Here is a 27,172-nt window from a genome sequence, read left to right as displayed (position 1 = left end):
TTTCCAGTTCCAGAGCCTTACAGTATTATCCATTTTGCCAGACCAACAAAGGTCACAGACCTGGGGGGGAGGGGGGGGGGGGGGGGCGAGATACCGACCGACAAAGCCGACTATGGGAATGGATCTGCCGGCTCCAGCTGGGTCGTGTTCCAGAGCCCAGGCCTCAAGGGGCAAATTCGACCTGCCGATTGGCGTGGAAGTCCCGATGAGGAATGGTAAGACACAATATGATAATAAACTTCTAATCCTTTATAATGGATGCATGTTTCTAAAACGACATGGAAACAATCATGACTAACAACTTATTGTCAGATACAGTGAAATGCTTTGTTCGCATGCGATTCAGTCTAATCATACTATACAGGGATCCAATCAAGTAATACACAAGTGCAATAGGTAGTTGAAAGAGAAAGTTGGCAGAGCGCAGAACATGGTGCCAGGTCGTTTTTGCATTACAGCTACAGAGAAACATAGATTTTAAAAATTGCAAGGGCCATAATGAGTTAAGTTGGGAGATTTGAACTACACCCTTAGCTAATGAAGAGACAACTCCGAAGTCTTTTAGACCATTTTTAGTCCATTGTATCCATAAAGGCTTCCCACACAACCGTGCCACAATGGTATAATAATAGGTATATTAAGATTTGAAATTTAGCCTGAAGGTTTCCAAGTTCTATTGTAAAATATTACAATTTCTTAGCAGTTCGAATCATGTGGTGTATAAAATACATAGAAGGAAAAATTGGATAAGGTTTCAAACAATTTAAAATAACTTTCAAACCAATTGTTCCTGTAAAATTCCAGCAGCTGGAAAGTGGCAACATCCCCTCCAGCCCCAAGAGTTCTTCACATGAGGAACATGCAAGGCAGGACCACTAGTGGTGGGAAGGTACAATGCATATTCCAAAGAACAATATTGGTGTTGCCAGCACTGGAACAATGTACGTGCAGTAATCTGTAACACAACCATGAGAGGAATATAACAGAGTCTCTTGCCCAGAGTAGGGGAATAGAGGACATAGGTTTAAAGTGAGGGGGGAAAGATTTAATAGGAACCGTAGGGGTAACCTTTTCACGCGAATGGTGGAGTTGTATGGAACGAGCTGCCGGAGGAGGTAGTTGAGGTAGGTACTATCGCAACATTTAAAAAACATTTAGACAGGTACATGGATAGGACAGGTTAGGAGGAATATGGGCCAAATGCAGGTAGTTGAGACTAGTGCAGATGGGACATGTTGGCTGGTGTGGGCAAATTGGGCCGAAGGGCATGCTTCCACGCTGTAAGACTATGACTATAATAAGATGAATATGATGAATTCAAGCATGTGGCTGGAAAAGACTATCTAAATGTGGCTAGATAAACCAACAGTGAAAGAACACTAAAAATGTGAATTAAAGAATATAACCTTGAAAGTGTTACAGCCACGATATGGGAGGAGCTTAAATCAAGAAGGTCAATTTCAGAAATGGAGGAGAGCCCCGATGACAGTAAAACACAAAGTGCTGGGGTAACTCAGCGGGTCAGGCAGCAGTTCTGAGAGAATAGACAGGCGATGTTTCGGGTCGGGACTCTTCAGCCTGAAGAAGGGTCCCGATCCAAAACGTCACCCATCCACAATCTCCAGAGATGCAGCAATGACCAGCCGAGTTACTCCAGCACTTTGCGTTTTACTCGAGATTCCAGCTCCTTGCAGTTCCTTGCATCGGCAGCCTCAGTAGTAGCTCAGATATAAGGCACAAAGGTTAGTGTATGCTCAATAAGAGCAAAATGGTTGTTTGTCGAAGTGCAAGCAGTGCCAGCTGGTTGAGCCTATGTGCGAGTGCCGGTGAGCGCTGACCATCATTTTATGTTGTGAGCTACAGTAGTTCCTGGTCATTAGGCACAGAAATACATTTAGCACTTGCCAAATGATTTTATTTAAACTCGATGAATATTTCAGAAACTGCTTCAAGTTTACCAGAGGTCCCTGCATTACAAACTGTGCTCCAATTGGGTCAAAACAGATGAAGTGTGGTCTACATGCTTGCACATCACATTCTGCAAAAACAAAAATTACAGGGAGGCATCTGCACAGCCGGTGGCAAGACACTGTTTCGACAAGTCTATTATCAGAAACAGCAAAACAATGTAAGCGCATGATTCATTTTGATGGGAGAAATAGCACCAGTAAATTAGGCCAATTTAATTTTGATAAATAAACCTTAACCGAACCATATAATTAAAAAGTGTAATTCCTGTGCCTGTTAATACAATTATGAAGAACCAGGCTGGAAAATCATAGGCAGCCACAAAATGCTGGAGCAACTCAGCGGGACAGGCAGCATCACTGGAGAGAAGGAATGGGTGACGTTTCGAGTCGAGACCCTTCTTCAGACTGATGTCAGGGGAGGGGGCGGCACAGAGATAGAATGTAGTCGGAGACAATAAGACTGGTAGAAGAACTGGGAAGGGGGAGGAGATGGAGAGAGAGGGAAAGCAAGAGCTATTTGAAGGTAGACGTCAATGTTCATACCGCTGGGGTGTAACCTACCCAAGCGAAATATGAGGTGCTGTTCCTCCAATTTGCTCTGGGCCTCACTCAAACAATGGAGGCGGCCCAGGGCAGAAAGGCCAGATTGGGAATGGGATTAAAGTGCCGAGCAACCCGGAGATCAGGTCGGTTGAGGCGGACTGAGCGGAGGTGTTCAGTGAAATGATCACCGAGCCTGCGCTTGGTCTCGCCAATGTACAGGAGTTGTACAGGACACCTGGAACAGCGAATACAGAAGATGAGGTTCGAGGAGGTGCAAGTGAACCTCTGCCTCATCTGAAAAGACTGTTTGGGTCCTTGGATGGAGTCGAGGGGGGAGGTAACGGGACATGTGTGGCATCTCCTGCAGTTGCAGGAGAAAGTACCTGGGGAGGAGGTGATTTGGGTGGGAAGGGATGAGTTGACCCGCGGAGGGAACGGTCTCTGCGGAAAGCAGAAAGGGAAGATGTGGACAGTAGTGGGATCCTGTTGGAGGTGGCGAAAATGTTGGAGGATTATTTGCTGTATGCGACGGCTGATGGGGTGGAAGGTGAGGACAAGGGGGACTCTGTCCTTGTTACGAATTGGGGGAGGGGGAGCAAGAGTGGTGTTGCGGGATATCGAGGAGACCCTAGTGAGAGCCTCATCTATAATGGAAGAGGGGAACCCCCGTTTCCTAAAGAATGGGGACATCTCCGATGCGTTGGTATGGAAACATAGACGGAGGAATTGGGAGTAGGGGATAGAGTCTTTACAGGAGGCAGGGTGGGAAGAAGTGTAGTCTAGATATCTATGGGAGTTAGTGGGTTTGTAGTGGATGTCGGTCAATAGTTTGTCTCCTGTGATGGAGACCGGGAGATCTAGAAACATCTTTGCTCTCTTAAGAGCTGATGTACAGCTTTAATTAAAGCCAGATATGAATACTTTAATGAGGGACAACATTTAGAGTTAATTTATCAATAGTAAAACGGAAATTGAATCACATAAATAGGAATAAGCAATTGGCTCCATGCACCACACCACTTTCTTTCCATAACCCACAACTCTTGACTCAGAAAAAAAGATGAAATCTGTTTTAAATATACTCATCCATAGCCCTTTTGGGCATAGAGTTACAAAATTCATAATACTCAGGGTGAAAAAAAAATCTTATATCTGTCCCAAATGACCATCCCCTTGTTCTGAGATTGTGACCCTGGTTTCAGACTCCGCAAATATGGAAACATCATCCCTGCATTGACCCTGTCAGGTCCTGCAAGAGATTTGTACACATCTCAATTAAATTATCTGATTCTTAGAAACTATGGAGAGCGAAAGTATTGGTACAGCCCAGGATGTAGTGTGGTGCACCTTTGCAAATGCACGTTCTTGCAAGTATATTCTTCCTCAGGTGAAACCCAAACATATAGAAAATATGCCAGGTGCAATCTCTGGGTTTCTCTGGGTGCTCTAGTTTTCTCCCACACTCCAAAGATGTGCAGATTTGTGGATTAATGGGCTTCTGTAAATTGTCCCTAGTGCATAGAATAAAATTAGTATATGGGTGATTGCTGGTTGGCATGGACTCAGTGAGCCGAAGGGCTTATTTCCACACTGCATCTTTAAATTAAACTTTCAATCTCTCACCAATAAAAAAACCTCTTACCTCTATACTTACTATAAAATGAATGGCTCCACATTTTTCTATATTATTTCCCATCTGCCTGGCCGCTCGCTTAGCCTTCTATATCCCCTGAACCTCTCTGTATCCTCTACACAACCCACACTGCCATCAACTTGAAGCAACAGCGGACTCTAATATTTAAATATTTAAATCACTCCACTGATCAAAGCTTCCCAACTCAATAGACACATTTATTCTGAGATTTTGTGTGTTAACTAATCAACGATCTACAGGTTAATCTTCCCTACAATCATCTGTGCACTAATTTTGTTCAGGAATCGGTGTGTCAACCTACTGCAAGCCATTTGCAAGTACAAAAACACTACATCCTCTAGGTGTCCCTTTTCTATTCTGCTGCGACAGCCGCGATGACAGGTTTGTCAAAATCATTTCCCTTTCGTAAATCCTATGTTATTACTTTAAGTGCGCTGTTACCATTTCCTTATAAACAGATTCTAGCAATTTCCCCATCACTGATGGCTAATGTTAAGACCCCCGGTTACTCTCTTCCTCCTTTCTTAAATTGCAGGATGACATTTGCAATCTTCCAATCTGCATGATCCGATTTAGAATTTGGAGTTTACATGCAGTTCTGGTCACCCCATTACAGGACCATTGTGAACACTTTGGAAAGGGTGCAGACGAGGTTTACCAGAATGATGCCTGGATTAGGGAGTATTAGCCACAGATGGAGGTTGGACAGACTTGGATCATTTTCTCTGGAATGCTGAAGGTTACGGGGAGACCTGATAGAAGTAGATAAAATTATGAGAGGCATAGCTTTAGACAGCCAGAACCTTTTTCCCAGGACGGAAAAAATCAAATACTGGAGGGCATGGCTTTAAGGTGAAAGGGACAAAGTTTGAAGGAGATGATCGGGCAAGTCTTTTTGCCCCCCACACAGAGGGCAGTGAATGCCTGGAACACACTGCCAGGGGTGGTGGTTGTGACAGACACAATATTATCATTTAAGAAACTTTGGACAAGCAGGGAATGGAGGATTCTGTGCTGGCAGATAAGTGGCGGTCTCGGTATCATGCTGAGCTTGGACATTGTGGGCCAAAGGGCCTGGGCTTGTGCTGTACTGTTCTATGTTCTAATCTATGTAATCTTGGAAGATGACAATGAATCCACAATATATAAGAATATCCTACCCACAATCACATATGTCCACATAGGGCCCTGCGTGTCACCCTACTGCGAGAAGTATGCGGATGCAAAACACCATATCTTCCAGGTTCCCCCTTTATCCATTATCCCCATCTCTTTCCAAACTTGGGGATGCAGGTCAACTGATCCTATGGTTTTAATTGTCTCTCGGTCTCACCAGTTAAGCCGAGACTAAATATTTTGTTCAATTGTAATTTTTCTCAGCTCCTTAGTCACTATAGACCTGCTGTTCTTCACTATTTTCAGGAGACGGTGTGACGTGTGTGAAGAAAGCTCGAGGATATGTATTTAATTAATCGGGATCTAACTGGGAACTGTTTTGTACACAGAGGATGGTTGGCATCTATAATGCACCTCCAGAAAAGGTGGTGGAGGTGGAAACGTTTACAACATTTAAGCATCTGCACAATTACTTGAATTTCCGTGGGATGGAATGCAACAGTCCTAACGTGGTTGTGAGATTAATATAGGCACATACAAAATGGTGTCTGAGCACAGTGGGCTGCAGGGTCTGTTTCTTTGCTGTATAGCTCGATGACCATAATTTCTCTCCCATTTCCTTATTCCCAGATATAGTTTCTTCTCCAAAGGATTAACATCAATGTTTACTATTTTCCTTTTTAATCTATTTAGTTTTATACACTTCATCATGTTTCTTATTGGATTGGTGTAATATTCTACTATCCATTACCTTGTTAATGCCTGGATAAGGAATTGGAAATTTCCCATTTCCCTTTTAAACATGAGGATTAGTTTCAAAGGAAATGATCACCTTTAACATCTCGAAGGTATTTATTCACAAATTGCTGGAGTAACTCAGCAGGTCAGGCAGTATCTCAGGAGAGAAGGAATGGGTGACGTTTCGGGTCGAGACCCTTCTTCAGAGTTACCACTGGACTACTTTTTCTGCTGGTCATTACACCATAAAAGGATTTTTTGTTCTAAATTATGTAATTATTATTTCCTTTTTAAAGTCTTATATTTAAAGTATTTGAGTTATTTCAGCATTTTGTGTCTATCTATATTTGCCCAGGAAGGAACTACAGATGCTGGTTTAAACCGAAGATGGACACAAAAAGCTGAAGCAACTCAGCGTGTCAGACAGCATCTCTGGAGAAAAGGAATAGGTGATGTTTTGGGTCGAGTCTGAAGAAGGGTCTCGACCAGAAACGTCACCTATTCCTTTTCTCCAGAGATGCTGTCTGACCCGCTGTTCTACCTATATTTGCCATTTGCTTTGAGTTTAAAACCTTTGCTTCAAATTGAACTAAAATCACTTCAATCTTTAAATAAAATTCTACTTTAGTATAATTACCCTTCCTTAAAGTTCCCTCAAGTGTAAAATTAACCATTTCTCATACTTGATCTAAAATATGTTTGCTTAACATACAGATTTTGAAAATCATTTCATAGATACTGCATGAATTACATTACTAATTTGCTTTTCCCAGTCGACACATAGATTAATGTCTCCCATGATGATTATGTTACTCTTTTTTGCAGCACATTTATGAGTCACTTTCTATCTCTCCAAACTAGATTAAGGCGTACTGATTTCTATTTTTGCATTAATTCATCTTATGAATGCTGCATGCATTTTTCAATTTTGCCTTTTTACAGATTTTACCTGCTCTATTTTTTGTATGTTCTTGTGTTTTCTCATTCTGCCTGCCATGACATACGTCGGTTACATCACGCCATGCTACCCTGTATCATCACTTCATCCTTTCCCTCTTGAACTTGCAAAATTTCCCCTTACCCGATCCCCTCCTCAAACTGGATAGTTAAACGCCTTTGATCTTATCTGTAGATCTTATCTTGTCTACAGATAAGAAAAGCCTTATCTGTCGACCTAGCTATTGAGTTCACTGGGATGTTGGCTCTAATTCATTACATGCAAAACCTGTTTCAAAAGAACATCTCCCTCTTTCCCGAATATTGGCAGCAATGCCCCACGTTTTAAAACCCACATCACCCACTACTCTTTGAGCCTTGTATTCAGCTTTCAACTCTTAATGACCCTAGGTCCATTTGCAAGTGACTTGGGTAGCAGTACAAAAATAACCACTTTTGATATCTCTTTTTACAATTTTAACCATTACCGCTCATGCTCCAGAAGGGCCTCCTAGATTGTTAGAACATAAAACATAGAACTGTGCAGCACAGAAATAGGCCTTTGGCCTACAATGTCTATGCTAACCATAATGCTAAAATGAACTAGTTTCATCTGCCTGCACATGATCTATAACCCTCCAGTCCCTGCCTGTTATGTAATATAAGAAAATAACTGCAGATGCTGGTACAAATCGATTTATTCACAAAATGCTGGAGTAACTCAGCAGGTCAGGCAGCATCTCGGGAGAGAAGGAATGGGTGACGTTTCGGGTCGAGACCCTTCTTCAGACTGTTATGTTATGTAACATGTTATGTTATGTTATGTTATGTCCTGCCTGTTATGTGCCCATCTAAATGCCTTTTGTTGATATGATATCAACTTCCACCATCTTCCACCATCTCAGTTTGTTTCCAGGCACCTGTTATTGAAAAACTTGTCTTGCACATCTCCTTAAAACTTTCCCTCTCTCACCTGGTATTTCATATTTCTACCCTGAGAACATGTTACATACTTTCAGCCTCCAATGCTCCAGAGAAAACAATTCAAGTTTATCCAATCTCACTTTACAGCTAATATTCCCTAATCCTGGTAATATAATAATAATAATAATAATAATAATGCATTACATTTATATAGCGCTTTTCATATACTCAAAGACGCTTTACAGGGATTTAGAGAACATAGGGAAGTGAATAAATAGATAAATAAGTAAACAAACAGAGAAAGGAGACAGAAGGTGAGGTGACCTTCAGTGGTTGAAGGCAGTACTGAACAGGTGAGACTTCGGTGATGTTTTGAATGTGGTGAGTGTGGAGGAGTCTCTGACGGTTTGGGGTAGTGAGTTCCATAGGGTGGGAGCAGCGATGGAGAATATCCTTGTGAATGTCTTCTGCACCCTCCCCACATCCTTCCTGTAATTCTCATTATCTGCACAACCAGAACTGTGCACATTACTTAGAACATGGCTTAATCAAAATGATATGCAGCTGCAACATGACTTCCCAACTTTTTTCACCGTCCCACTGGATAATCCAAGCATGCTGTATGCCTTCGTTACCATTCATTCCACTTGTGTGGCGAGTTTCAGGAAGCTCTAGATTTGCATCCCAAGATCCTTCTATACATCAAGGGTCCTGCCACTACATACTTCCCTCTTTCATTTTATTTCCCAAAGTGCAACATCTCACATTTACCAGAAATAAATGTCATCTACCATTTAGACTTTAGAAATATAGTGCAGAAACAGGTCCTACCTACGGCCTACCGAGTTCGTGCCGATCAGCGATAACCCCATACATCAGCGCTATCCTACTCAAACGAGGGACACTTTACAATTATCCCAAGCCAATTAGCCTATAAACATGTACGACTTTGGAATGTGAGGAAACCGGAGCACCGGGAGAAACCCTGCGCGATTACAGGGAGAACATACCAACTCCATACAGGCAGTACCCTTAGTCAGGATTGAACCAGGGTTTCTGGTGCTGTAAGGCAGCAACTCTCCCACTGTGCCATCCTCATTTCCAATTGATCTATATCCCACTGTATCCTTTGACAACATTCCTCATTATCCACAACTCTGCCAATTTTCTCATTATCTGCAAACTTACCCATGTCACTGTTTCCTATTTGGACCATGGCAACTGAGCTTTCCTTTACAGCCCTGAATAGATCTTGTTGACCCTGACATTGGGCTGCCAACACAACCTTCAGGATTCAAGGTCACAATTATATAGAGCAGCATGTAACCATCCAAGCAGACTAGCCTGCATTAGTACGACACCCCCTTTCATTCCTAGAACGTGAATGGTCCCCTGTACTACAAGATTGTGGTCAGTTTGTTCATTCTCGTGCAATTTCTGCTTGTATTCACAGAGGCTGCAAGAACTGCGTACAAGTGCAAGGGCTACCTTCTGGATCACTATACTTCCCTCACTTTTACTCACGTCCTCTTCTCCCCATTAACTGACAGCATTAGATCTGACGAACACAGCATTAGATCTGACGAACACAGTCGGCATGTTATAGCAGAACTACCTGTGGTTAATCTCTTTAATGCAAACCCACAATTTTGTCATTCCCTCACCAAAGTCTACATTACTTAAACACTGCACTCAGTGAAAATGTATGCCTGGCTGAAAAGTGTATTTTTTAGCAAAAATCAGATTTACGTTCTCACCACAATCTCTGTCAGTGGAAACACATTTGCCTCTATTAGCCCCCGTCACACACTCATTAGATCCCAGTGACTCACAACCACAACCCTATCATTATGCAGATTATGAAGAGCTCTGCAATATTTCTAAAGGCACAGCACAACACTGGCTGTTTTTCAAAGATATTCCATTTTAGCTGCAACACCAGCAGCTAGCCACTGAAGTAGAAACTTGTCCGTGTATACCTTATCAACAAAAGCACACCAGGTATACCTTATCAACCAAATCCAATATGATCAATTACCAGACACAAGGAACCTCAGAAGCTAATTTACAACAAAAAAAAGGCACAAAGTGCAGGAGTAACTCAGCGAGTCAGGTACTATCTCTGGAGAACATGGATAGGTGACGTTTTGTGTTGGGACCCTCCTTCAGACTGACTGTGGTGGGAAGGAGTGGGGAAGAAAACTGGAAGCGTGGAGGGGAAATAGAAATAGAGGTCTAGAGAGGGTATTCCGCTTTCCGATCCCCCACCCCCTCATCTTTACTATGGACATTCAGTCACTCTACAACTCCATCCCCACCAGGAATGCCTTAAAGCCCTCCGTTTCTTCCTCGACCGCAGAACCATCCAATTTCCCTCGACTAACACTCTACTCCGTCTAGCGGAGCTGGACCTCACCCTCAACTCCTTTGACTCCTCCCACTTCCTCCAAGTCCAAGGCGTAACTATGGGCACCGGCATGGGCCCCAGCTATGCCTGACTCTTTGTAGGGTACGTTGAACAATCCCTGTTCCAGGCGTACACTGGCCCTATCCCCAAACTCTATCTCCGTTACATTGATGACTGCATCAGTGATAGCTCCTGCACCCATGCAGAACTCATGGACTTCATCAACTTCATCACCAATTTTCATCCTACACTTTCCAATACCTCTCTCCCCTTTCTTGATCTCAGTCTCCATCACAAGAAATAGACTCTTGACTGAAGTCTGTTACAAACCCATTGACTCCCACAACTATCTCGACTACACATCTTCCCACCCTGCTTCCTGCAAAGACTCCACCCCCTACTCCCAATTCCTCCGTCTACGCCACATCTGCGCCCAAGATGAGGTGTTCCATACTAGAACATCCGAGGTCCTCATTCTTTAGGGAATAGGGGTTCGCCTCTCCCGTCATAAATGAGGCCCTCACTCGTGTCTCCTCAGTACCCTGCAGCTCCGCCCTTGCTCCCCCTCCACCTAGTTGCAACAGAGACAGAGTCCCCCTAGTCCTTACCTTCCATCCCATCAGCCATCGCATACAACACATAATCCTCCAAAATTTCCGCCACCTCCAGCGGGATCCCACCACTAGCCACATTTTCCCATCTCCACCCCTTTTCGCCTTCTGCAGAGACCGTTCCCTCCGCAACTCCCTAGTTAACTCATCCCTTCCCACCCAAACTCATCATTGTTCTATTTTTGCATATCTTTCATTCATTGTTCTTTATCTCTCCACATCACCGTCTATGTCTCTCATTTCCCTTATTCCTAACCAGTCCGAAGAAGGGTCTCGGCCCGAAACGTTACCCACTCGTTCTCTCCAGAGATGCTGCCTGTCCCGCTGAGTTACTCCAGCTTTTTGTGTCTTTCATCTCTAAATGACACTGGTTACCCAAATATCTCTCAAACATAAAAAGAGCAAATGGCACATGGAAATGCCATCACCCCAAGTTCTCCATCATATCAAAGTTGGAAATGTATCACCATTCTATCATTGCCACTGGCCAAAAATAGTGGAACGCTTTTAGTTAAACTTTCAAAGTAGTAATTCATTAATCGCCTTCTCATGGGGAATGGAAGGATGGACTACAATGTCATCCTTTCCAGTCACACCTACAACTCATGAACTAATTATAAAAGCTGTAACCTATTTTCAAATATTAACAAACCATATCTTCAAGTGCCAGATGATTTATTTTATTCTGCCAGCCTTGAATGACTAATGAATATTAGCCAACTAATTATTATTTGTGGCCATAAATTATAAAAGGAGAAACGAGAAAAAAAAAATCTGGAATTCAAGTCAGATGGCATCAATGGAAAGAGAAAGGGTTTCTCTTTTCATCAGAACAGGGAAGTTGGTAAGAATTGCTACTTCACAGCGCAAGAGACGGTGTCAGATCGATCCTGACAACGGGTGCTGTTTGTGAGGTGTTTGTATGTTCTCCCTGTGACTGTGTGGGTTTCCTCCGGGTGCTCCAGTTTCCCCCAACATCCAAAGACGTACAGGTTTGTAGGTTAATTGTTCTCTGTAAATTCTCCCTAGTGTGTAAGACAGAACTAGTGTATGGGTGACCATTGGTCGGTGTGGACTTGGTGGGCCGAAGGGCCCGTTTCCACGCTCTTTCTCTAAAGATAGAGTAGAGGGAGTGATAGCTAGGACAAAGGAAAACTCTCTGTATGGGCGAGACCTGGGTGCTGAGAGGATGAACAATAAACAAAGGCATCCAGTCAATGGGGACGGGTTAGAAAGAGAAAATCTGAACAAAGGAATACAGAAGTAGAAATTAGGGCAGTTTGAGAGTGAGGGTGTTAAATAAGAATATAAATGTTGCAAGATGCGCTGTTGCAGGCCATGCTGAGAGCCAGGCTGTGCTATTGGAGAGGCAAGAACAAACAAACAACCAATAATAGTGCAAAAAGACAAAACCAATGGCCCCATGTCTATGTAGTTCAGAGCTTATTTGGAGGTTGGGTGGAAACAGATGATCTCAGACAAAAGAACCCAGAAGAACTTTTTCAGTCAGAGAGTGGTGAAGATGTGGAATTCTCTGCCTCAGAAGGCAGTGGAGGCCAATTCGTTGGATACTTTCAAGAGAGAGCTGGATAGAGCTCTTAAGGATAGCGGAGTGAGGGGGTATGGGGAGAAGGCAGGAACGGGGTACTGATTGAGAGTGATCAGCCATGATCGCATTGAATGGCGGTGCTGGCTCGAAGGGCTGAATGGCATACTCCTGCACCTATTGTCTATTGTCTATAAAACCCACCCAGTCACGGCAGAACGGACTAACTCTGTACAGCCCGCACCCGTAGTCGGGATCGAACCCAGGTCTCCGGCGCTGCAAGCACTGTCAGGCAGCAACTCTACCTCTGCACCACCATGCCTCCCACAGAGTCCACACCTGGCCAGCGATCCCCATACACTAACACTATCCTACACACTAGGGACAATTTACAATTTTTAACCAAAGCCAATTACCTTACAAACCTGTATGCCTTTGGAATGTGGGAGGAAACTGGAGGACCCGGGGAAGACCCACACAGGGAGAACTTACAAACTCCATACAGACAGCACTGTAGTCAGGATCAAACCCGGGTCTCTGGTGCTGTAAGGCAGCAACTCTACCACTGTGAGGGTTTTGGAAACAAAATTAAAAATAATTAAGTGGAAAAAAAACTATACTTGTAATTTAGAGATGCTGCAAAGTAAAACATGTGGGCATTGGTTACTGGTTAGCATAGGAAGATGCCGTCAGTTTCTCAAGAGCACGGATCCCCAACATTCAACTAACTGCACAATAACCAAACTTCAGTTTAAAATTGAAAGGTTGCCATGATTAGTTTTAGATTTTCACAGCTAATCCTATGTGTTCAGGATTTATTCTTAGCTAGTCAGCCTCGCTTCACATTGGCAGTACAAAGTAAATATATCATCCGCCCCAACAAAGATTAAGAGTTACCCAATTTGCTGCAAGCAGAAAGCAAATATGCCTAAACAAATGTGTCCCTCGGATATTTTGCATCAGTGATGTCAGTTGTGAAAAAAACAAAAATAAAGTGCAGAAATGGTGATTTTTTTCCCAATAACCATTTACATAAATGTGGTTGTGAAATGCAAGCTATTTTAAAACATGGCATTTTGAGTATCCCCTCTTACGCAAGTTGGATGATTTAATTATGCGAGAGCATTTAACAAATTGTGACTGAAGAGAAGGGCTTTACTGTTTCATACTTTCTCAAATTACCACAAGTGGTCTGAAATTCCACCGTTTGTAAGATTATGCAAGGATCGATGCAGGTAGCTGACTTAAAGGTCAAGGGGCTTCTATCATTAAATACTAACAGGCCTTGATTAATAACATACATAGTTATGAAGGCCACTTAATTCAACAGTGTCCTCCTGACCAACAACTATAATGAGCTCCTGACGAGTGTATCATTGGGCTCCAGTCAATCTAATGAATGGACACAAACAGCAAGCATCATGCATTGAGAGTGGACAGGATTTGTTGAAAACACAAATTCAAATCAATACAGAAGATGCCAAGTTTGACTTTTCACACGCAAAAAGTATTGCTTTAACCCCTGGGAGATACCTACAAGTAGGTTATTTTTTTCCTTTATGTCAACATGTTAAAATCCTGCCACTCTGCAGTTGCTGCGCTCTTCAGTTAGTCATACAGTACACAAACAGGCCCTTCTACCCAACTTGCCCATGCTGGCCAAGGTTCACATCTTCGCTGTCCCACCTGCCCACCTTTAACCCATGTTCCTCTAAACATTTCCTATCCATGTACCTGTTCAAATGTCTTTTAATAGTTGTTATAGTAAGTAAGTTCTGGTGAATAACAAATTAGAAAAGCCCGACTCTTCTGAAAACCTGAGATTTTGCACCTTTATCATTTCTCACAAGTTCACCTGTTCTATTTGGGCCAGAAGTGAGCATAGTGTTCCTGTTGTCCCCACTAAACATTCTCGGCCACCTTGAAGGTGGCAAGAAGCACAGCGGAGTTCAGAAGGTCTGTGATGACGCATATCAAGCCTACGATAAATGCATTTTAAAAAAACACAAAAAGAGAACAGCAGGCCATGCAGCATGGAAGAAGCTGTCCCTGAATCTGGTGGTGTGTGATTTCAAGATTTTGTATCATCTGCCCAATGGGAAAAGGGAGAAGAAGACAATAGACAATAGGTACAGAAGGAGGCCATTCGGCCCTTCGAGCCAGCACCGCCATTCAATGTGATCATTGGTGAACATTCTCAATCAGTACCCCGTTCCTGCCTTGGGAATGACAGGCATGAAAATGCTCTTTGATTACATTGGCTGTTTTCTGGAGGTAGTGTGAAGTGTAGAAGGAGCTGATTGGGAAGGGGGCGAGGAATTTTCTACAATTTATTGCGGCATTGGGCACCATATCTGAGGAAAGATGAGCTGGCTCTGGAGGGGGTTTACAAGAATGATCCCAGTAATGAGTATGTTAACCTATGATGAGCATTTGTCGGCACTGGGCTCGCACTCGCTGGAGTTTAGAAGAATGAGGGGGGATCTCAGTGAAACATACAGAATAGTGAAAGGTTTGGATAAAGTGGATGTGCAGAGAATGTTTCCACTAATGGGAGAGTCTATGACTAGAGGTCATACCCTCAGAATTAAAGGACATTATTTTAGGAAGGAGATGATGAGAATTTTTTTGTCAGAGGGTGGTGAGTCTGTGGAATTATTTGCCACAGAAGGCTGGGGAGGCCAAGTCAGTGGATATGTTAAAGGCAGAGATCGATCGATTCTTGATTAATACACGTCAGGGGTAATGGGGAGAAGGCAGGAGAATGGGGTTAGGAGGGAGAGATCGATCAGCCATGATTGAATGGCGGAGTAGACTTGAAGGGCCGAATGGCCTAATTCTACTCCTATTCCATATGACTTGAAGAGATATGGGTGAGGGCTCCAACCACAACAACTGGGGCAAAACCACGTTCACTGAAGAAAGATGACATGTCAGATGTTGTAGAATAGAAAACCATATCTCAGGAGTAGAAACTGAAAGTAAGTGATGGCACTCTTGGAAGAGGCAGGGTAGGAGGAAGTATAGTTAAGGAAGCTGTGGGTATCAGTGGGATTGGAGATAAGATCAATTAATTGCATCATAACAGGTACTATCTGCTCTCAAAATATATTCACCATACAAAAAGGTTTGCTTCCAACCAAACTCTTTTCCCCAGGATTTCATGAAGTGACCTCAAATGCCAAAAATATTAAAGTTATCAGCACAAGAGCACAACAGTTCAGTTCAATTGAGTTTATTGTCACGTATTCCGAGGCACAGTGAAAAGCTTTTGGGTTCACAACCACCATGATCGCATTGAATGGCGGTGCTGGCTCGAAGGGCTGAATGGCCTACTCCTGCACCTATTGTCTATTGTCTATTGTGATAAATTTAATTTCCAAAGGCACAAAGGTGAGAAGGGCATGCAGAGCATCATTCGGAGAGTAGAAATCCAAAGGCAAAGTCATAAGGGCACCAGAGTAACTTGGTGACCATCTTAAAAGTGTGTCATTGAGTGGGAACAAAAGTCAAAATTTGACGAATTAATTTACTTGACCAAACATAGATAAGTGACATAATCAAACTGCATTAGGTTAAAATGAATGTACCAAGAAAGAAATGTTGCATAATGTTTGAACTGAAAACACCAATCACAGAAACAGTATTATGGTTATCATGTCAAGATTAGTCAAAAGTGCTTACTAAACCACACAAACAAAAATATCGCCAGCACTGGGTAAAGATGGGTCAGAGATAGAAGCTACTGATCTTAATCTTAAATGCCAAACCAATATTGTGATTTATGATTTTAACACACCTTAACTATAGCAAGATAAAATAGTTGCACAAATTGCTGGAGTAGCTCAAAAGGGCAGGCAACATCTCTGGAGAACACGGATACACGAGGAATCAGACGGAGACCCTTCTTCAGACTCCAGCACTTTTGTGTCTTTTTTTGTAAACCAACATCTGCAGTTCCTTGTGTCTTCACTACAGTGAGATTCACGGCCAATGACCAGGGTGAAACCTAGCAAAACTATCAAAACGACTCAGTCGTATTGATGCCTTATGATTTCTATGTGGAGGAAAGAACTGCAAATGCTGGTTTAAATCAAAGATAGACACAAAATGCTGGAGTAACTCAGCGGGACTTACTCAGACGTCCATCAGTCAGAAGGGTTTTGACTCGAAACGTCACCTATTCCTTCTCTCCGGAGATGCTGCCTGTCCCGCTGAGTTACTCCAGCATTTTGTGTCTAACTCAGCACAGCAGCACAAATTTTCACAAAACATTTTTCTCCCTCCACCACATAAACACACCATTGCATATTGCAGTGTACAGAAATAATCCTGCATGCAAGAGGTGCCAGGTTTTGGAGCTATTTTCAAAGTTTTAGATCTTGAGTGGCTGATCCAGGCAGGCCCCAGGCTGCTGCAGGGCCTCCAGCCATCACCTTCCTTGGACATCTAGATCGACAGTGAATGGATGTTACTCTCTTTGACCATCCATCTTTGTTTATGGAGTGGTACTCAATTAGCTTAGACATACAGCATGGAAATAGACCCTTTGGCCCTCCAAGTCCACGCCAACCATCGATCACTCGTGCAGCCTAGTTCTATGTTATCCCATTTTCTCATCGCTTCCCTACACACAAGGGCAATTTGAAAGAGGCCAACTAATCTACAAATCTGCACACCTTTGGGATGTGGGAGGAAACCGGATTCGTAGAGTCAGATAGTGTGGAAACAGGCCCGGCCAACACCGACCAACATGTCCCATCATACCGACACGTCACAGTGAGAATGTACAAACTCCTTATAGACAGCTCCCGTGGTCAGGATCGAACCCAAGTCTCTTGTCTCTGTGAGGCAGCAGGTCTTTGAGCTGTGTAACTGAGCTTAACATAGACAGCTCATAAGATAAGGATCCAAACTGGGTCTCTGGCACTGGCACTGAGGCAGCAGCTCTATCCACTGCACCATGATGTTTAACTTAGATATGTGGTGCTCACATTCAGGGTAAATGCTCAACAAACAAGTATTATAGCGAAATGCACTCAAGGATGGAAAATGCAAGAGAAATTGATGTTTTCATGCACATAATGAAACTACTTGAGCAACAATGGGGTAAATAGGGTACATTAAAGGAAAAACATATTCCCGGTGAAACATATTACTTACTGCATGTTGCCCATTTAGAAGATTTTATCTCCAGCTCAAATTGAGCGATAGCAAGATTTGAAAATGATTAAAAAAAGAGGCTGTAGTAGATCACGTTCTGAAGTAATACATCTTCTTTATCAAGGTAGGCAACAGAACTGCGATTCTGAACTTTACAGAAGCACTTAATTGTGAGCTGAGATTCAAGGTGAATCTAATAGCATGTGTCCCAGTTAACAGTCTGGCCCAGTTAATTGTTTAGAAAAAAAGCAGGGTAACAATTGTTATACAAGGCCATACCTACACATAATGTCAGGAGGTGATTTGTGCTCCAGAAAACGGAACCTGTGAAATGGCTACCACGTCAGGCAGTGAACACTACGTCAGTAAATTACTTTGGGTGATACAATAAGAAAAAACCTGCTACAAGGATACACCCGAAGGCTTGTTGGTCAACGGGCCTGGGATACGCCCGAAGGCTCGTCAGTCATTGAGGCACGCCCAAAGACTCGTCAATCGACTTCCACCAACACGCACAAAGACTCGTCAATCAGCAGGACCACCAGCGCGCACGAAGGCTCGTCAGTCGGCGGGACCAGAAACTCGCCCGAAAACTCGTCAGTCAGCGGGACCAGGAAGAAGCTAGAGATGTCGGATGCCAGGAGCAAGGGCCAGTAGGAGGGTGAACCAGGGTAATGCCTCCAGCGCCTTCAAGGTCGGATGCAGGAGGCACCCCTGGGGCACAAAGAAGGCCGGACAAAAAGATGGACGTCAGTTCGCGGGAACTGCTCCAGTACACCGAGCATGCGGGCCAACTGGATTTTGAATAATGGCGCCAAAATATGGTGGCACCCGCAGGTGTAATCTATACAAAAAGGATGTCACTGTGCAGTTGTATATGTGACAAATAAGGTATTATTGAACTATTGAGGATGGAGCCAGCGACAACAGTGGACATGACGGGCGAGGAGCAAGGCCAGTAGAAGAGGGACCGGAGTCTGGCCTACCGCACCTTCAAGGTCGGCTGTGAGAGGCGCCCCCGGGGAACAAAGATGGATGGTCAAAGCGAGTAACATCCATTCACTGTCGATCTAGATGTCCAAGGAAGGTGATGGCTGGAGGCCCTGCAGCAGCCTGGGGCCTGCCTGGATCGGCCACTCATAAGATCTAAAGCATGGACCGGACTTTGAAAATAGCGGCAAAACCTGGCACCTCTTGCTTGCAGGATTATTTCTGTATACTTTGCCAATGTGGGATTGTGTTTAGGTATGTCAATACTCCACTGGACTGTATGCAAGAAAAGAATCTCACTGTGTGTTTTCACAGGACAATAAAATGATGAACTACTGAACCATTGTTTCACCTGACACCTGCTTTTACTTTAAAGTACCCTATTTACCCCATCACTTCTTCCTACAAGAGGTATATTCCTCAATTGTTAATGACTAGGGTGAACTCCTGGATTATTTTTGATTTGGTGATGAATTTCTCAGAATCTATAGGTGCAAGCAAGACCTTTCCATGGATTTGTTGCAGGAATGAATCTAAATTTCATTATTTTGGTGAAAGAAATATGTTACTGCTCCTCGGCATCAGGCCCAAGCTCCATTGCCATCCATCACTGTGGTAATTTACTCAGAAATCCGCTAGCTTTAAACATCTTTGGAAAATCCAAGAACAAGTTGCTTCTCATGTTAAGTTAATGTTGCAAAAGAAATCTGGCAGATGAGGGACGTTTCACCTGTCACTTTTAATTCTGTGCCAACTATACTATAATCTATCTGCTCACTAAGCAAGCATTGACTGCATCTACACAATTACCTTGTATCCCCTCATCCCCACCATTCTAAACAAATGGAGGTAAAAATTAGTTCCATTTCAACATAGTCAAACCACACACAAAACATACTTGGTAAAGAGTAGCCTTGCTCAAAGATGTTTTTTTAAACTTGCACTTTGCATGCTTACAGACACATAAACATTGCACGAACTCCATAAAATTCATAATGTAATAAGAAGGAACTACAGATGCGGGTTTATATCAAAAATAGATACAAAATGCTGGAGTAACTCAGCGGGTCAGGCAGCATCTCTGGAAAATATAAATAGAAGAAAATTGAAAAAAATATCAATTTTCTCCAGAGATGCTGCCTGACCCATTAGTCACTCCAGTACCATGTGTCCATAAAATTGATACCTTTCTTGTATAATTCGCTTGTGAAATGTCGGGGGGAAAAATTAAAGCAAGCGATCCTGCATTCTGTAAGAGTATATTTTGAGCATAAAATTTGAGGCCATTTGCAATGTTTATAAGCGTCACCAACATGACCTTCAAACTGAAGTAAAAGCTGGCACGTGACCATTTCCCTTGTCATTTAAGTTGTTCTGTGGCAACAACCCTGTAAGACATTTCTAGCTAGACTATTTAAAAGTACAATCCCCTTCTTTTTAGGATTTACATGTTGCGCAGCTGTCGTTATAGGAAATCAAAGCAAACATTGTACACAAATGTAAAAATGGCATCCAAATGTCCAGAGACCAACAGGATTAAATTAGCATGCACCACCCCACCTCTGTTGTTAAATTTAAGGTAGACCAGTTGATAAGCAGGTCAGCTACAAAGTCTCAACACCCACTCCAATATCTGCAAATTATGGATGAAACTACAATACTGACAATACTCACATTCCAAGTTTTTATATATTTTAAGTACAGTGCACTATAATCACAATCTTAAAAGAAAAAAAATGTTCAAATTGCAAATAAAAACAACATGATAAAGCTCCTTCAACCTGCATGTTAATACATTTCTAAAATATATCTATCCTTGCACCGCAAAAGCTCTCTTAATTTACCACAGAAACGATTTGAATATGCACAAATATTATTTACAAATAGAAAAAATGACTTCAAATAGGCAGCAATCACAAAGCCACAAACTAACAATGAACAAAATACACCTTTCCTGGCACTTCAAAAGCTCTCACTAAATTTACCATAACTATTCCATGGTACACAAATTTTGTTTACAAATAGAAAAATGACTTAAAACCCAGCAATCACAGAGCCAGATATTAACAATGGAGAGAGCTATTCTGCACAATCTTAAAAACAAACACTATATTAAAAAGATTTAACAAACCTGATAAACAGAGTTTTGAAGAGAGACAGAAGGCCTTTATAAGTCACGACACGATATCTTATTGGAACAAATATTTCAAACAATCAAATGATGACAAGGCTTGAAAATGAGGGATGCTAAATATATATGTTTGTGGTGAATTTAAATTTGGATAGAGTTAAATTATCTAAGACTAAGAGTCAGGGTTTTTAATAGATCAAGAAGAATGTAATATAACTATTATTTATGCAAGATATTTTATAGCCTAGGCAACTAAGATGTCTATAAACATCTAAGCATGCCCAAAAATAACAATTATCAAAAATAATCGAAGTCCAAATTCCCTTCTAAGTTCCGTTTCTTGAAACGATTAACATTAAACTTTAAAACTACGGCGCTTTCCTAAATAACATTAAAATGGATAGAGCCATAACAATTTAAACGAAGCCACCGCATTCTGCATCAGGTAACGCGCAACTAACTACCTGTAAACACCGATCAACATTTCCACATCAACAGGGGGGATAAAGACGCAATTCTCCAAAGTTATTGATCGCTGTATTTTTGAGCGACACCGAATAGCGCAGACAAAGGAACAGCGGGGAGGGTAGGAGTGGCAACGGGGAAGAGAGCGAGGGATATGGAGTAAATACGACAACTGGAGCGTGTAACATTTGTCTTGCAATCGGGAGAACAACCTCCGAACCATTCGCTATGAAGAGTAAATGTAAAAAATATCCGGTCTGCCATTACAAATATAAACAAATACATGTACAATAATTAATACAATGGAAAAAAGCAACTGACTTCTACAGGCGAGAAATCAAAAGGATCTACGATAATAGTTTTCAGTGAAACGGTAGCCGCTTGGTAAATTGACAGTCGCTGAGCTTTTGAGCATTTTGTTACACGTCTGTCGAATGCTTTCCATTTGAAGGCGCTGCTGAAATTTGAGGTGTCGCTTTATCCTCACATCGGATTGAAAGTGACAAGGTTTTAATGTAAACAAAAGGGATATCAAAATGATGGGTTCAGAAAGGGACGATGAACAATGAGATGGGGAGGGAGGGAGGGGGGGGCTATCAAAGTACACCGAAATATTTAAAAAAAACAAGCCATCGGAAATATCAACAGTGAAGAAATCCAAATAATTTCAAGTTCTACAAAACCCAAATTTGTCCCAATGTTTATAAATAAACAGGGGATTGATTCATCGAGCACGACCACAATCAAAGATCCCGGCGATTATGTAAACCGCTTGGTCATGCTCATGCCTTGCATTCTGCCCAGAGGACTCTTTCGTGTCCCCAAAGCGTGTGAGTGCGCGGATAAAAGGCAAGACTGTGAACTAACGGCCACTGGAGAAAGAGAAGTCTTGGGTGAAAGTCAAAGGGCCGGATCTAGCGCCTTTGCAAATCATTCCAGGGGTTTGGAAGTATAGGAAAATAACTGCTGGTTTAAATCGAAGGTAGACGCAAAATGCTGGAGTAACTCAGCGGGTCAGGCAGCATCTCAGGAGAGGGGGGGAGGAGGAGGGAGGGGGGGGGGGGGGGGAAGGGAGGGGGGGGGGGGGGAAGGGAGGGAGGGGGGGGGAAGGGAGGGAGGGGGGGGGGGAAGGGAAGGGGGGGGGAAGGGAGGGAGGGGGGGGGGGGGAAGGGAGGGAGGGGGGGGGGGGAAGGGAGGGAGGGGGGGGAAGGGAGGGAGGGGGGGGGGGGGAAGGGAGGGAGGGGGGGGGGGGGGAAGGGAGGGAGGGGGGGGGGGGGAAGGGAGGGAGGGGGGGGGGAAGGGAGGGAGGGGGGGGGAAGGGAGGGAGGGGGGAAGGGAGGGAGGGGGGGGGGAAGGGAGGGGGGGGGGAAGGGAGGGAGGGGGGGGGGAAGGGAGGGAGGGGGGGGGGAAGGGAGGGAGGGGGGGGGGAAGGGAGGGAGGGGGGGGGGAAGGGAGGGAGGGGGGGAGGGGGGGGGGGAAGGGAGGGAGGGGGGGAGGGGGGGGGGAAGGGAGGGAGGGGGGGGGGGGGAGGGGGGGAAGGGAGGGAGGGGGGGGGAGGGAGGGGGGGGGAAGGGAGGGAGGGGGGGGAAGGGAGGGAGGGGGGGGGAAGGGAGGGAGGGGGGGGGAAGGGAGGGAGGGGGGGGGGAAGGGAGGGAGGGGGGGGGGAAGGGAGGGAGGGGGGGGGAAGGGAGGGAGGGGGGGGGAAGGGAGGGAGGGGGGGGAAGGGAGGGAGGGGGGGGGAAGGGAGGGAGGGGGGGGAAGGGAGGGAGGGGAGGGAGGGGGGGGGAAGGGAGGGAGGGGGGGGAAGGGAGGGAGGGGGGGGAAGGGAGGGGGGGGGGAAGGGAGGGGGGGGGAGGGGAGGGGGGGGGAGGGGAGGGAAGGGAGGGGGAGGGAAGGGAGGGGGGGGGGAAGGGAGGGGGGGGGGAAGGGAGGGGGGGGGGAAGGGAGGGGGGGGGGAAGGGAGGGGGGGGGGAAGGGAGGGGGGGGGGAAGGGAGGGGGGGGGAAGGGAGGGGGGGGAAGGGAGGGGGGGGGGAAGGGAGGGGGGGGGAAGGGAGGGGGGGGGAAGGGAGGGGGGGGGGAAGGGAGGGGGGGGGGAAGGGAGGGAGGGGGGGGGGGAAGGGAGGGAGGGGGGGGGAAGGGAGGGAGGGGGGGGGGAAGGGAGGGAGGGGGGGGGGAAGGGAGGGAGGGGGGGGGGAAGGGAGGGAGGGGGGGGGAAGGGAGGGGGGGGGGAAGGGAGGGGGGGGGAAGGGAGGGAGGGGGGGGGGAAGGGAGGGAGGGGGGGGGGAAGGGAGGGGGGGGGGAAGGGAGGGAGGGGGGGGAAGGGAGGGAGGGGGGGAAGGGAGGGAGGGGGGGGAAGGGAGGGAGGGGGGGGGAAGGGAGGGAGGGGGGGGGGAAGGGAGGGAGGGGGGGGGGAAGGGAGGGAGGGGGGAGGGAGGGGGGGGGGGAGGGAGGGGGGGGGGGGGAGGAGGGGGGGGGGAGGGAGGGGGGGGGGGGGAGGGAGGGGGGGGGGGAGGAGGGGGGGGGGAGGGAGGGGGGGGGGGAGGGAGGGGGGGGGGGGGAGGGAGGGGGGGGGGGAGGGTGGGGGGGGGGGAAGGGAGGGGGGGGGGGAAGGGAGGGAGGGGGGGGAAGGGAGGGAGGGGGGGAGGGAGGGAGGGGGGGGAAGGGAGGGAGGGGGGGGGGGAAGGGGGGGATGGGGGGAAGGGGGGGAGGGAGGGAGGGGGGGGGGGAAGGGGGGAGGGAGGGAGGGGGGGAGGGAGGGAGGGGGGGGGGGGGATGGGAGGGAGGGGGGGGGAGGGGGGGGGGGGGAAGGGAGGGAGGGGGGGGGGAAGGGAGGGAGGGGGGGGGGGGAGGGAGGGAGGGGGGGGGGGGAAGGGAGGGAGGGGGGGGGGAAGGGTGGGAGGGGGGGGGGAAGGGAGGGAGGGGGGGGGGAAGGGAGGGAGGGGGGGGGGAAGGGAGGGAGGGGGGGGGGGAAGGAGGGAGGGGGGGGGAAGGGAGGGAGGGGGGGGGGAAGGGAGGGAGGGGGGGGGGAAGGGGGGGGGGGGAAGGGTGGGGGGGGGGGAAGGGAGGGAGGGGGGGGGGAAGGGAGGGAGGGGGGGGGGGAAGGGAGGGAGGGGGGGGGGAAGGAGGGAGGGGGGGGGAAGGGAGGGAGGGGGGGGGGGGGAAGGGAGGAGGGGGGGGGGAGGGAGGGAGGGGGGGGGGGAAGGGAGGGAGGGGGGGGGAAGGGAGGGAGGGGGGGGGAAGGGAGGGAGGGGGGGGTAAGGGAGGGTGGGGGGGGTAGGGGGGAGGGGGGGTAAGGGAGGGAGGGGGGGGGGAAGGGAGGGAGGGGGGGGGGAAGGGAGGGAGGGGGGGGGAGGGTGGGAGGGGGGGGAAGGGAGGGGGGGGGGGGGAAGGGAGGGAGGGTGGGGGGGGGAAGGGAGGGTGGGGGGGGGAAGGGAGGGAGGGGGGGGGGAAGGAGGGAGGGGGGGGGGAAGGGAGGGAGGGGGGGGGAGGGAGGGAGGGGGGAGGGAGGGGGGGGGGGAGGGAGGGGGGGGGGGGGAGGGAGGGGGGGGGGGGGGGGAGGGAGGGGGGGGGGGGGGGGGGAGGGGGTGGGAGGGGGGGGGGGGAAGGGTGGGGGGGGGGGGGAGGGAGGGAGGGGGGGGGGAAGGGAGGGAGGGTGGGGGGGGGAAGGGGAGGGAGGGGGGGGGAAGGGAGGGAGGGAGGGGGGGGAAGGGAGGGAGGGTGGGGGGGGGGGGAGGGGGAGGGAGGGGGGGGGGTGGGAAGGGAGGGAGGGAGGGGGGGGGGAGGGAGGGAGGGAGGGGGGGGAAGGGAGGGGGGGGGGAGGGAGGGAGGGGGGGGGGAAGGGAGGGGGGGGGGGGGAAGGGAGGGAGGGGGGGGGGGGGGAAGGGGGGGGGAGGGAGGGGGGGGGAAGGGAGGGGGGGGGGGGGGGAGGAGGGGGGGGGGGAAGGGAGGGGGGGGGAAGGGAGGGAGGGGGGGGAAGGGAGGGAGGGGGGGGGAAGGGAGGGAGGGGGGGGGGAGGGAGGGAGGGGGGGGGAAGGGAGGGAGGGGGGGGGGAAGGGAGGGAGGGGGGGGGAAGGGAGGGAGGGGGGGGGAAGGGTGGAGGGGGGGGGAAGGGAGGGAGGGGGGGGGGAAGGGAGGGAGGGGGGGGGGAAGGGAGGGAGGGGGGGGGGGGAAGGGAGGGAGGGGGGGGGAGGGAGGAGGGGGGGGGGAAGGGAGGGAGGGGGGGGGGGAAGGGAGGGAGGGGGGGGGGGGAGGGAGGGGGGGGGGGGAGGGAGGGAGGGGGGGGGGAGGGAGGGAGGGGAGGGGGGGGGGGGGAGGGAGGGGAGGGAGGGGAGGGGGAGGGAGGGAGGGAGGGAGGGAGGGGGAGGGAGGGAGGAGGGGGGAGAGGGGAGGGAGGGAGGGGAGGGAGGGGAGGGAGGGAGGGGGAGGGGAGGGTGGGAGGGAGGGAGGGGAGGGGGGAGGGAGGGAGGGAGGGAGGGAGGGAGGGAGGGAGGGGAGGGGAGGGAGGGAGGGAGGGAGGGAGGGAGGGGGAGGGAGGGAGGGAGGGGGGGAGGGAGGGAGGGAGGGAGGGGAGGGGAGGGAGGGGGGAGGGAGGGAGGGAGGGAGGGGGGAGGGAGGGAGGGGGAGGGAGGGAGGGAGGGGGGAGGGAGGGAGGGAGGGAGGGGGGTGGAGGGAGGGGGGAGGGAGGGAGGGAGGGGAGGGAGGGGGGGAGGGAGGGAGGGGGGAGGGAGGGAGGGGGGGAGGAGGGAGGAGGGGAGGGAGGGGGGGGAGGGAGGGATTGGCAGGACCAGGGAGGAGGAGTGGGAGGGGGGGGGAGGGAGGGGGGGAGGAGGGAGAGGGGGGAGAGAGAGTTGGGGTTCGAGGGTAGTCAGGGTGAAGCGGTGACAAGGGTTGGTGGGGATTATTTATTTCAGTACCAAGGGAGGAGGAGATCGATAATAGACAATACGAAGGGACTACCCCATGTTAAACAGGGGAACGTCGGGTGGTGTCATCGCATGAAGACGGGCCTTCTGGTGGTTCATATTGAGTCCTACTGCACGGAAACCGGCACTTCATCCAATTTATCCACGATGCCCCATCCCTAACTGGTCCCATTTGCTCGTGCTTGTCCCACATCCCTCCAAACCTTCCTTATCATGTACCTGTTCAAATGTATTTTAAATGCTGCTATAGTAGGTGCCTCAACTACCTCCTGACAGCACGTCAGTTCCATATACCCATCACCCTCTGTGCTATAAAACTGTCCCTCAGGTTCCTATTAACCTTTCACCTCTCAGCTGAAATATAAGCCCACTAGTTCTTGCACCCCCCTTACTCTGGATTAAAAAACACTCTGCATTAGCCCTATCTATTCTCCTCATGATTTTACACACTTCTATCACCTTATCCTCCTACACTTCAACGAATAAAGTCCTAACCTGCCCAAACTCCCCCTATAGCTCAGCCCCTTGAATCCTGGCAACAACCGCTGGGTGTAGAAGATAAATGGAAACCTCGGGACTTCTTTAGACAAAAATCGGACTCCAGGAGTATTGATGGGAGTGAGTGAGAGACATATTGGTTCCCCAAGAATATTGGGGGGGGGGGGAGTTAAACTGATCCCCCAGGATTAATGGGAAGAGATACACTGATCCCAGGATTATTGGAATCAGTCTGAGGAAGGGTCTCGACCCGAAACGTCATCCATTCCCTCTCTCCTAGATGCTGCCTGACCTGCTGAGTTACTCCAGCATTTTGTGATACCAGGATTATTGGAGGGAGACTGCTCCCCCAGGATTACTAGGGAGACACACACAGATTCCAGGATTACTCGGGAGACACACACAGATTCCAGGATTACTGGGGAGACAAGCACTCATCCCAGGATTACTGGGGTAGATACAGATCCAGAATTACTGGGTTAGACACACTGAACCCAGAATTACTGGGGTAGATACAGATCCCAGGATTACTGAGGTAGACACACTGAGCCCAGGAT

At 48.1% G+C, this 27,172-nt stretch overlaps 1 protein-coding gene across 5 annotated transcripts in view; it reads right to left on the bottom strand.

Moving 5' to 3' along the window:
* LOC144609983 (mitogen-activated protein kinase 8) overlaps positions 1 to 21,689 on the bottom strand; it is an 81,877-nt gene extending 60,188 nt beyond the window's left edge. For 2 of the 5 annotated variants that reach the window (XM_078428402.1, XM_078428399.1), the window contains exon 1: positions 21,516 to 21,687. The gene's annotated coding sequence lies outside the window, so the exon portion shown is untranslated. Of the gene's footprint in view, positions 1 to 20,729; positions 20,834 to 21,193; positions 21,289 to 21,515 lie in introns of those variants that run through there. The other 3 variants (XM_078428403.1, XM_078428401.1, XM_078428400.1) reach the window with 3 other exon arrangements.
* Positions 21,690 to 27,172: the final 5,483 nt, after the last annotated feature.

The sequence above is a fragment of the Rhinoraja longicauda genome, chromosome 35 (genome assembly GCF_053455715.1).
Source record: "Rhinoraja longicauda isolate Sanriku21f chromosome 35, sRhiLon1.1, whole genome shotgun sequence".
NCBI lineage: Eukaryota > Metazoa > Chordata > Chondrichthyes > Rajiformes > Arhynchobatidae > Rhinoraja > Rhinoraja longicauda.
This window is presented reverse-complemented; position numbering and strand designations above follow the sequence as displayed.